The 11,570-nt window shown below is 38.2% G+C and overlaps 1 non-coding gene across 1 annotated transcript; it reads left to right on the top strand.

Moving 5' to 3' along the window:
• Positions 1 to 9,364: 9,364 nt before the first annotated feature.
• LOC122649325 lies at positions 9,365 to 9,471 on the top strand. The gene has a single exon (XR_006331284.1). It is a non-coding gene; the product is annotated as a small nucleolar RNA R71 (small nucleolar RNA).
• Positions 9,472 to 11,570: the final 2,099 nt, after the last annotated feature.

Genomic DNA, 11,570 nt, shown 5'->3' with positions numbered 1-11,570 from the left:
ATCCAAGGACCAGGTGGGGCCCATGACACTAGAGTCTGGTCGGGACCACACAGGAAAACATTCGATCAAGCATTCAACATAAGCAAAGTGCATAAAATTAAAGAACATAAGTAAGTGGAAGATAATGATTTAAAACTTAAAACATGGTACTGATGGCTCTAACGTCTGCAATCCATACTCTCCAAGGAGAGGAACAAAACTTCAAAATAATTACAGTCATCTGGATTCAAGATCCTCCTTCAAAAGTAATTATCCTTTACAACAACAGAGTTCTATCTATTTCAAAGTAATAGCCTAAAAAAAAAAATGATCCTCAGACCATCAGTCTTCATCTTGCCCGACGATAGCAATGCCCTTACCCTTATCCATGCATGTCTTATCTGTAAAAAGATTATCATTCGAGGAATGAGCTATCGCCCAGTAAGAAATAACATTGCTAATCATGCTTACAATATACATGCAATTAAAATTTCATTTTTCTATCCATAAGCATGGTATCATTTCTTATCATTTGAATAATAATCATTTAATCAGTCGATTTTCATAAGTCTTTCAATCATTATTCTACCTGTAACATTTCATTTATTTTATCATTTTTTATTTCATTTCAGCCTTAGTTCTTTCTCCAGTATATCTCCGTTGTACTACCGAAGTAGCTATAGTTACAAACCACTAGAATGGGTTCAGTCATACCATCGAAATGGCTCCAGTTACAAACCACTGGAATGGGTTCAGTCATGGCCTCAACACCCATCTTCATAAGCACTTCATGAGCACCAGGTCGTATGTTGGCCGTGCCCGTCGGCACATAACTTTCTTTTCATTTTCATCCTTTGTTAACCATTTTTAGTCATCATTCATAGAATCATATACGATTTACATTCCTATTAATAACCATAAGATCATTCTACATTCAAGCATATAAGGACCTAACATAATCATATCAAGAAATTTTTGCTAACTATCACCATTAACATTACATAAACATACATGTATTAATATCACCATAAACATTGCATAAACATATATGCATTTAATCTACAATATTAACCATCGATTAACAATGCTTCCTTATCAACACTTCTGCGTTCCGGTCTTCCAATTAATATCGGCCTTTCAAGGGTCCTTCTTCTTCAAATAAAAACCCCAAAACTTAGGGTTCTTATCTCAGATCCTCAAACAAGCTCAAAATCTCTTCAATCTAGGATAAGTTCTAGTGGAAATCATCAATTGTAAAATTCTGCTATGTCACTGTTTTACCTACAGTGATATAAACATACAAAATAAATACTTAATGTGCTTAATCTTGAACAAGGTCAGTGGCTAATGAAAGATAACATCCACATATTTATTTCATAATAAGACCTTACATCTTGAAACCCCTCCTAACATAGAGTTCCAAATATTTCAAAAATACCATTTTGACTAAGACAGATTTAGAGTCATCAACTAGTAAAAATCATAAGTCCATTCAACCGAACTCAAATGTCCTCAATATTCTTGGAGGATTTATAAGACTGATTGAAGTTCATTCAGTCCAAAACTTAGATCAAAATTCAAAGTAGAAATACCTCAAACACATCTCTCAATCTCGGGTACAGAAAACAACCCTAATAGTGACCTGTCTATGAGCACGAATTTATAAACATCTCAAAAGAACTTATTTCTTAATGAGATTTTCAGGAGATTATATTATCACATATATATACTCCCAATAATTATTTAAGACCATGAATCTATCCCTAACTGTGGTAGATAACATGAACAATCTTGGGCTACTGTTCTGTCCAACCGAGAAATTTCAGAAACAAGAAAATCAGTTACTTTTTCTCTCATCACCTCTTGTATCCGAATTTTCCAAGCTTCAATACCATGATTTAAATTTAGAAAAACATCCTTATAACATGAATAATATATGCTCTAATCCATATAAAATTCATAAGGCATCCTCAAACATCAAAGCCCTAATCTTGCATACCATTTAGGAAATCTTCTCTCAAGAGGCAAAAATTCAGAATTCAAGGATGGGAAACCTACCTTGTTGCAAAACCAAGTCTTGATCCTAGCTTTGGCCCTTCACTCCACCATCTTCCAAGCTCCAATCTTCAAATCAGCCTTGGAACCCTTCTCACAAAACCCTAGAATTTGAACTCTCAAATCTCAAAAGCACTCACTCCCTCCTTCTACGATTTTTCTTCCCTCTTTTTTTTTTTTTTCTCTTCTCTCTCCTATCTCTCCCCCTTAGAACGACTCTGCCTTTTAATCTCCCTTTCTTTGATTTTTATCCCACTTGAAATATCCCTTATGCCCCTCCATATCTTCTTCTTTCTTTATTTTATCCTCTCATTAACTTATTTCCAACCTTGAAATCTCCCTTATGCCCTTCCATATCTTCTCCTTTCCTTATTTTATCATCTCATTAACATAATAGCCTCATCCCCTCTTATCAACGGTTTGCACACCTTCACTTAAATTCCTTTTTTTTTTTTGTGTGACTTTCCCATAAAACCCTTAATGGACCTAGCCTTGTAACAAAATATAAAAAAAAAAACACAAAATCTTCTTATTGCTTAATAGGTGATTTGAACCTTGGACCTATGACCCTGCTATTAATTAAATTTATAATTTTAGGCTCAAAATAAAAATATAAAGCATAACATACCAAGCTACAAATTAAAATTAATTAATAAAAATGCCTAGAAAAATGGGGTATTACAGGTGACTCACTTGCTCCTGTTACGAGGAATAGAAATATTTAATGGCATTTTAGCATTTCTATAATGAAAAATGCTAGTACCACGATCAACTAATGAGTAAGGCTGTCAATTTAGAATCAAAACTGAAATAGATTATTTAAAATCGAATCGAGCTTTTTTTTTTTTTTTTGGTGAAAGTAGAAGATTTTATTTAGATCAACGTATAGTACACATAGATTAAGATGAACAAAACCCTCAATCCATGGATTAGAATTAGGCCAAAATTGTCATACACGCTACTGATAGTGTCCTCCTTGCCAAAGAGTCAACAAACCTATTTTGTTAGCTTGGAACATAAGAGAAACTACATAAAACAAAGAGAGAAGAAAGGTAAATGATATGGGCTTGCACTACAGCTCCTTTCTGACCCATTATCCTTTCTTAGCCTGAAAAGAATAATCGACTGTACGGTGGCCTAGACGAATGCGTACTTACGTTTTGTCACGTCCATCTTACTCAAAATTTAGTCCTCTTTACAGCCATGTAAAGAAAAATGACAACTTTACGTGTAAACTGGGACATGCAGCTCCCGATAGTCTAGAATAGCCCAAAATAGCCCAAAACCTGAAAAGTACAAGAAAGCTCCAAAGTAACTTTATCCAATGTGGTAAAATGCATGCTTTATGCCCTAAGATTTCACACATATATGTGCTCATCACACAAGCCTTTAAACCCCTAGGTAACCCCTAGTGGACGAGTTGTGTCTCGTGGGTGTTTGCAGTGAATATACACCCAAAATTCAATAAGAAAGAATTCTGCAAGTTTTAATCATGGCATACGTAAGAAAGTGCACATAATCCCAAAGAGTGCTCAACTAAAGATCAAGGAGCCAAAGGTTCCTCCAGACTTGAATTTTATCACCCCACATCAATTCAAGTAACAAGCAGGCATCAAGGTCAAGGTATCTCCTCATATTTTTTGAGTACTACTCACTTCAAGTAAACCACTCATAGCATCGATGGAACCAAAGACTTAAGCATTGAGTATTTTTTACCATACTTTCTTTCCAGGAATTAAGGCATAAGCTTTTTTTTTTTCTTTCTCAACCACAAACTCTATTTCTACTCCACTACTGTTCTCTGAATGACATGGTGGAGCATACACCAGACACCCAAATACTTGGTAGCTTCGCTTTTTGCATATATCTAATAAGACTTTGAGACATTCATGCAAGAGGTTTTTTTTTTTTTTTTTTTTTGAGTTTCCTTCCAAGGAATTTCGATTAAGTCACCCTGCTTCATGAGGCACAGTGCCATGTCTAGTCCCAAGGAATTCCACTTTTCTTTCTGTTTCTCTTTTTTTTTTTTTTTTCATTCACTTTCATGCCTTGCCACAATCAAATTGGTCTCAACTACTAACCAAAAGATCAAAGGGTCCATAAAACACATAGAGGAATCTAACCATCAAATGAAATAATGCTCATATTTTCCAACTTAATCCCTCTCACTTGATACATACCCATTACTGTCCTTGAAAAGGGATTTTTTTTATTAATTCGCATGCTAGGGCACCTAATTCCCTCTTCCTCTCACTTCGCAATCAAAGAAACATATGCACATAACCAAACTATCGCCACAATCAAAATTCACAGAATTCAGCAATTAAGTCCAACACACCTCACTCCCCCCCCCCCCACACTTAGATCATGCAATGTCCTCAATGCATGTAGAAAAGAAAGAGTAAGGATAAGGGAGGGTAAATATACCAAGAGGTCATTTTTCAAGGTAAAGAGGCTCATGGAGATCCATGACCTCTTTTACAAGTGGAGTGGGCATCTTAATGTATGGTTTCAATCTTTGCCCATTTACCTTAAAAGTAGAACCTGTACTAGAATTGGCAACCTCAACAGCCCCATGAGGATAAACTTTTTGAACAATATAGGGGCCATCACATCTAGAACGCAGCTTACCTGGAAAGATGTGCAAACAAGAATTGTACAACAAAAATTTTTAACCTACTTCAAAAGTTTTCTTAAAATATTCCTGTCATGAAAAGCTTTGGTTTATGCCTTGGAAATCCTTGCATTCTCATATGCATCATTCCTCAATTCATCCAACTCAGATAGTTGAAGTTTCCTATGAACACCTGCAGAAGGTATATCAAAGTTGAGCTTTTTAATAGCCTAAAAGGCTTTGTGCTCAATCTCAATAGGTAAGTGACACACCTTTCCCTACACCAGATGGTACGGAGATTGACCAAGATCGGTCTAAAAGGTGGTCCTATGGGCCCACAAAGTATCTACCAACCGGTTAGACCAATTCTTACGGTTCAGGTTGATGGTTTTCTCAAGAATTTATTTTATCTGCCGATTTAAGACCTCAACCTGGCCACTAGTCTGGGGATGGTAGGGTGTGGCCAACTTATGGATGACACCATACTTTCTCATGAGGGCCTCAAAGGGCCGGTTATAAAAATGCTTGCCCCGATCACTAATGATAGCACGGGGAGTACCAAAATGGGAGAAGATGTTCTTCTTTAGGAATTTCACAACCACCTTGTGGTCATTGGTCTTACAAGCAATAGCTTCAATCCACTTGGACACATAGTCCACAGCAAGCAATGTGTACAGGTAACCAAAAGAGTTAGGGAAAGGCCCCATGAAATCAATACCCCATACAACAAACACCTCAACCATCAGAATTGGGTTGAGGGGCATCATATTCCTCCTAGAAAGATGCCCTAAAGATTGGCATGAAGAACACACTTTATAATAAGTAAAAGCGTCTTTAAACAGACTAGGCCAATAAAATCCACCCTATAAAACCTTAGCCGCGGTCTTATTAGGCCCAAAGTGCCCTCCACAAGCCTGATCATGAAAAAAAGATAAGACAGATTGTTGCTCATGATCAGGAACACATCTTCGGATTACTTGATTCGGACAAGTCTTAAAGAGATAAAGATTGTCCTAAACGAAATATTTTACCTGTGAAAAGAAACGATTCTTACCTTAGGTGGACCAATGTGCAGGTATCACACCCGTAACTAGATAATTGACAATGTCAGCAAACCAAGGTCCACTAGATACTACCATCAGATACTTATCAGGAATGTTCTCGTTGACTGGAGAATCAACAGTCAAAGAATTAGGCAGCCGGGATAGATGGTCTACAACCAAATTTTTACACCCTTTCTTATCCCTAATTTCAAGATCAAATTCCTACAACAAAAGGACCCACCTAATGAGGCGAGCCTTGGCATCTTTCTTCTGCATAAGATATTTGATAGTTGCATGGTCAGTGTAAACAATAACATGTGAGCCAATCAAGTAGGGTCTGGACTTCTCTAGAGCAAATACAACAGCCAAAAATTCTTTCTCAGTGATAGTATAGTTGAGTTGTGCATCATCTAGAGTCCTACTAGCATAATAAATCACATGGGGCAATTTATTGATTCTTTGCCCAAGAATAGCCTCTATAGCAAAATCAGAGGCATCACACATAAAGCTCAAATGGCACTGTCCATTTTGGAGCTTGCATAATGGGGGCTGAGGTCAATGCTCTTTTCAATTGCTCAAAACTCTTATGACACTCAAAAGAGAAATTAAATGGGCAGTCCTTTGCCAAAAGAGAGGTGAGAGGCCTAGCTATCTGACTAAAATCCTTGATGAACCTTCTGTAAAAATCTACAGGGCCAAGAAAGATCTAATGTCTTTCACACTCTTGGGTGGTGGTAAATTGACAATAAGGTCCACCTTAGATCTATCAACCTTAATCCCCTCTTTGGACACAATGTGACCAAGAACTATACCTTGCTTCACCATGAAGTGGCACTTCTCCCAATTCAAGACCAAGTTCTTTTCTATGCATCTTTTAAGAACCAAAGAGAGGTGATGCAAGCAATTAGAAAAGGTAGAGTCGTGAATAGAAAAATCATTCATAAACACCTCTAGGAAGTGCTCTACCATATTAGAAAAGATACTCATCATGCACCTTTGGAATGTAGCAGGGGCAGTGCAAAGCCCAAAAGGCATACGCCGGTAAGCAAAGGTTCCATAAGGGCATATAAATGTGGTCTTGTGTTGGTCCTCTAAAGCAATAGGGATTTAGTTGTAGCTTGCATAACTATCAAGAAAGCAATAATATTCATGGCCTGCTAGTCTCTTTAACATTTGATCAATAAAAGGCAAGGGGAAGTGGTCCTTCCAAGTTGCCGCATTCAATTTCCTGTAGTCAATGCATACTCTCCATCCCGTTTGAATACGGGTTGGAATCAATTCATTATTGGCATTCTCAACTACAATGACTCTTCCTTTCTTTGGCACAACTTGCATAGGACTCACCCATTGGCCATCAGAAATAAGATAAATTATGCCATGATCCAAGCACTTTAGGATCTCTTTCTTGATTGCCTCTTTCATCACAGGATTAGCCCTCCTTTGGGGTTTTCTAGACGGATTGGAACTCTCCATCAGATGAATACGATGTTGAACAATGGAGGGGCTAATACCTTTGATGTCCGACATGATCTAACCTAGGGCTTCCTTATGTTCTTGCAGAAGCTTAATCAACTCTTCTTCCTATATAGAAGTCAAATCAAAAGTAATAATTACAGGGAGAGTGTCATCTTGCCCTCGGAAAGCATACTTGAGGTTGGAGGGCAATGTTTTCAACTCTAATGTGGGGGGTTTAATAATAGAGGGTTTGGGAATGGAGGTGTATAGGGGTCTAAGGGGCTCCAATGGTGGTTGGATGCTCCAGACCTCAGATAAGGTGGTATCATCAACACCTTCCAATTCCTGCATACATTCCTAAAATCCTGAATCAAAATCAATTTCAAAAAAAGTATCAATATCATCGGAAAATCCGTGAAGCATATGTATCTCTTCATCCATATCAGGCTGCTTGCCCAACCTAAACACATTAAAGTTAACAGAAGTATTTTCAAAAGATAACTTCATGAGACCATTTTTGCAATTGATCAAAGCATTACTGGTAGCAAGGAAAGGTCTACCTAATATGATTGGGATTTGGTCCTTAAAATTGGCAGTAGGTTGGGTATCTAAGACAATAAAATCCACAGGAAAGATAAATTCTCCAACCTTTAACAGGACATCCCCAATCATCCCCTTAGGAACTTCAACTAACCTATTTGTAAGTTGGAGAGTAATTTTGGCCGGTTTCAGCTCTTCCAATCCCAATTATTGGTAGACATGAAAGGGTAAGAGGTTCACACTTGCACCAAGGTCCAATAAGGCATGATCAATAGTGGTGTTGCCTATAGTACAAGAGATAGTGGGGCTTCCAAGATCCTTATGCTTGGCTGCTACTGGCTGTGAGATGAGAGAACTAATGTTAGCAGCCAAGAATGCCTTTTTGGGCACATTGGTGGTCCGTTTTTGGGTGCATAAGTCTTTGAGGACTTTAGCATAAGCGGAGATCTGAAAAATGGCATCCAACAAGGGGATATTCAACTGAACCTGTTTGAATACATCCAATATCTTTTTCAGAGAAGGAGACTTCTTGCTAACCAATCTATTTGGGAAAGGGGCAGGTGGGGTATAAATTCTTTCAGGGTTGGTCTTTTTCACTTCCTTAACAGAATCATCTTTGGTTTCCTTAACCAAATCATCTGGAGTTTCTTTTGGTTCATTAGACAAACCTGGAACAGTAGGCACTACAATGGCCTCTTCAAAAGGGGGAGAGTCAACAGGAGTATGAGATGGTAAAGACTGAGGTGTACTAGCCTATTGATACTCACGGCCACTCCTTAAAGCATATATAGCATTAACCTGGCTGGAAGACCCTTGAAGCTGTTGGCCTTGTACTGGGTTGAGTGGAGGGGCTTGGGTACCTTGCTGAATATGAACTTGATGCCTAGGATTTGGCTCAGGTTGGCTAGGTAACTTCCCTGTTTCCCTCTCATGCAAGATTGTGATAAGCTGGGTGAGTTGCTTCTCCATAATGGCCATTCTTTTCTCAATCTCACCTATTCTTGGTGCTTCTCCTATATTGATAAACCCTGGGGGTTGGTGATAAGGTGCAAGGAGAGGAGGCCTAGCAGAATTCATAGAAGGTCCTAGATGAGGACGAGGGGAAAAGGGGTTAGGAGACATCCCTTAGTTTTGTGATGTAAAGTTGGGCCTTAGGACACCAAGCTGACCTTGATGGTTAAAGTTGGATGGGCCTGCTTGGTTCCCTTGATTCTAGGAGAAATTGGGGTGATTTCTCCATCCTGGATTGTAAATATTACTATATGGATTATTTTGGTAAAGAGCACTTACATTCTCAGTGTTGGAATTGCCCACAAAGGTGTTGGGGCATTCCTCCAAAAGATGTCCAGGGGTTTGGCACCAACTGCATATTGACACTTAGTTGACCTGGTTAACCGGTATAGACTCTTCAAGACCTATGGACTCCAACCTTTTTATGAGGCTGTCAAGTTTGGCCTCTTTTGCTGGCATACCTTCAATGAGATACCCCTTAGTGGTTCTTTCAGCCTCTTGGGAAGATTCCTACTCCCTAGTCTTTTCAGCCAAGTTGGTTAAGAATGTCCACGCATCATTTTCCTCAGAAAAAGAAGTAAAGCCTGCAAGACACATGGATTCTGTAAGTTGCTTGGTCTGAAAGTCAATACCCTCATAAATAATTTGGCATAGCTGCCACAAGTTAAAACCATGGTGAGGGCATTCTAAGAGGAGGTCCTTGAATCTTTCCATGAATTTAGAAAAGGACTCATGTGGTTTCTGCCTGAACTGGAGTATGTCACTCTTGAGTTTATTGGCCTTGTAAAGAGGGAAAATTTTTCTCAAGAAGACAATGGTAAACTGATCCCATGTAGAAATGGAATTAGTAGGCAGTCCATAGAGCCACTTCTTGGCCTGGTCTTTCAGGGCAAAGGGTATAAACCTAAGCCTAACTGCATCATCAGTCAAATTCTGGACCTTAATTAGAACACAGACCTCCTCAAATTCCCTAAGGAAAAGATAGGCATCCTCATTAGCCATCCTATGGAAATGGGGTAGCATGCTGATGAAGTGGGTCTTGAGTTCATAGTTGTTCCCTGTAACAACAGGCAGACTAATGCATGAGGGTTGTGCAGCCCTGGTAGGGTAAAACCTATCCTTAAGAGTCTTGGGTTGTTGGTCTACCATGGTCAAAGGTGGGGTCAAAGGTGGTGGAGAAGGTGGTCTTCTAATAAGACAATTACTTGAATCACGAGTCCACACCGTAGCCACCTAAACAGATATGAGGACTTCTTTACAAAAATTAAAGAAAAATAAAAGACTAGAAGAGAAAATCACAAAAAATAAGAGGGAGTCCAAGGTAGATAGTGCATCTATCCCTTAAGAATCGAAACAATGGTTTCAAAGCTATAAGGATGCCATATAGGTTGACAACAAGGGAACCCGTATAGTCTTCTATTGCCACCTACGTGTGACTCCAAGTAGATTCTAATGTAGGGTGGGGGATTACTATACGTTTTTGTCTCCAAAATCACTCACTATGTCGCTTTCCTGTTATCAAGAGTGGTCACCTCCAAAGATAAGTCACATGCCAATCCACCCAACCAAGTCCAGATGTAGCGTCATAGGTAACTTAATCCTATGAGAGACACCAAAAGATGAAGGGTTGGAGCATATGAAGCACTTTAGATTGGGCGCACACTATTTGAAATAGAAGAGAAACAAGAAGAGGTTTTTAAAAACTTTTTTTTTTTCGAAAAAGAGGAAGAGAAAGAGAGTAAATTAAAGTACTTCGAACTACTTAAAAATCAAAAAAATAAAGTGGACAATAATCTCCCCGACAATGACGCCAAAAACTTGTTTGAATTTAAAAATTACCACAAGCGTACGGGTCAATCGTAGCTACGGGTCGAACACGAGGAGATATACGCCACTCTATTTAACTAACTTAAGTAATGCAAAGTGATCCAAATTAAAGAGTTAAATTAAACTAATTTAACTAATGAAAATTAACACATCCTAACTCACAAGCATCTAAGGGATTAAATTGACGTCCTAACACATGAGCATCTAACCTATCAAACTAACGCAAATTGGAAGGAATAAAAATGCAGCCACACTTCACAACCACTTAAAAAATAAAAGACTTCACAACCACATAAAAAAATAAAAGAAAGAGAGAGAGAAGAAGAAGGGAGAGAGAATGAGATAGAGGAGAGGGAGAATGAGATTAAGGGTTTAGAGAATAAAAACCTGGATGTGCTTGTACCGGATTGAACTTGCTTGTATGAATTAATTAAGCCTTGCATGAACACTTGAATAAACTTACCATGGCTTCCTCTTGTAAATCTCCAAATCATGTCATCAACATAGGAATTTAGACTAGAAAGTTTTAAACCTAAACTAGAATTAAGGAATTACAACCAAATTGAAGGCATAAATTGAAAGTAAAGAATTAAACCTATTACAACCATGAAATAAAAATCATAAAAGCAAACTAGAAAGAAAACCAAAAATCACAAATTAGAAGGAGAGGAAGAGAAGAAACTTCACTAAGTGAATGAGCAATTTTTACAAGAGAAGTAGGGGGTATTTATAGGGGGAAGGGGAGAAGAAGGGAGAAAAGGGAAGAGGGTGTGAGGCCTCCACAATTTTGGGGGCTCTCTCCTTCTAAAAATCGTGGAGGGGAGAAAGAGTGGGAGAGAATCTCCAAAAATAAGAGAAAATAAAATATTCTCCTATCTCCCTTTCCCTTTACATAAAGCTTGAACCCCAAGAAAAAATAAAAAAATAGAAACCAAGAAATAAAAATCCTAGCTACATAAACCTTCTATTTCTAGAAAAGTAAATTTCTAATTCTAACTTGTGCTTCCTTTTCTTTGTAGGTGTCTTCTCCAAGCAATGAGATCAAG

This window comes from Telopea speciosissima, chromosome 1 (genome assembly GCF_018873765.1).
Source record: "Telopea speciosissima isolate NSW1024214 ecotype Mountain lineage chromosome 1, Tspe_v1, whole genome shotgun sequence".
Lineage (NCBI taxonomy): Eukaryota > Viridiplantae > Streptophyta > Magnoliopsida > Proteales > Proteaceae > Telopea > Telopea speciosissima.
Note: the sequence above shows the minus strand (reverse complement) of the source record. Positions and strands in the feature narration are given on the sequence as shown.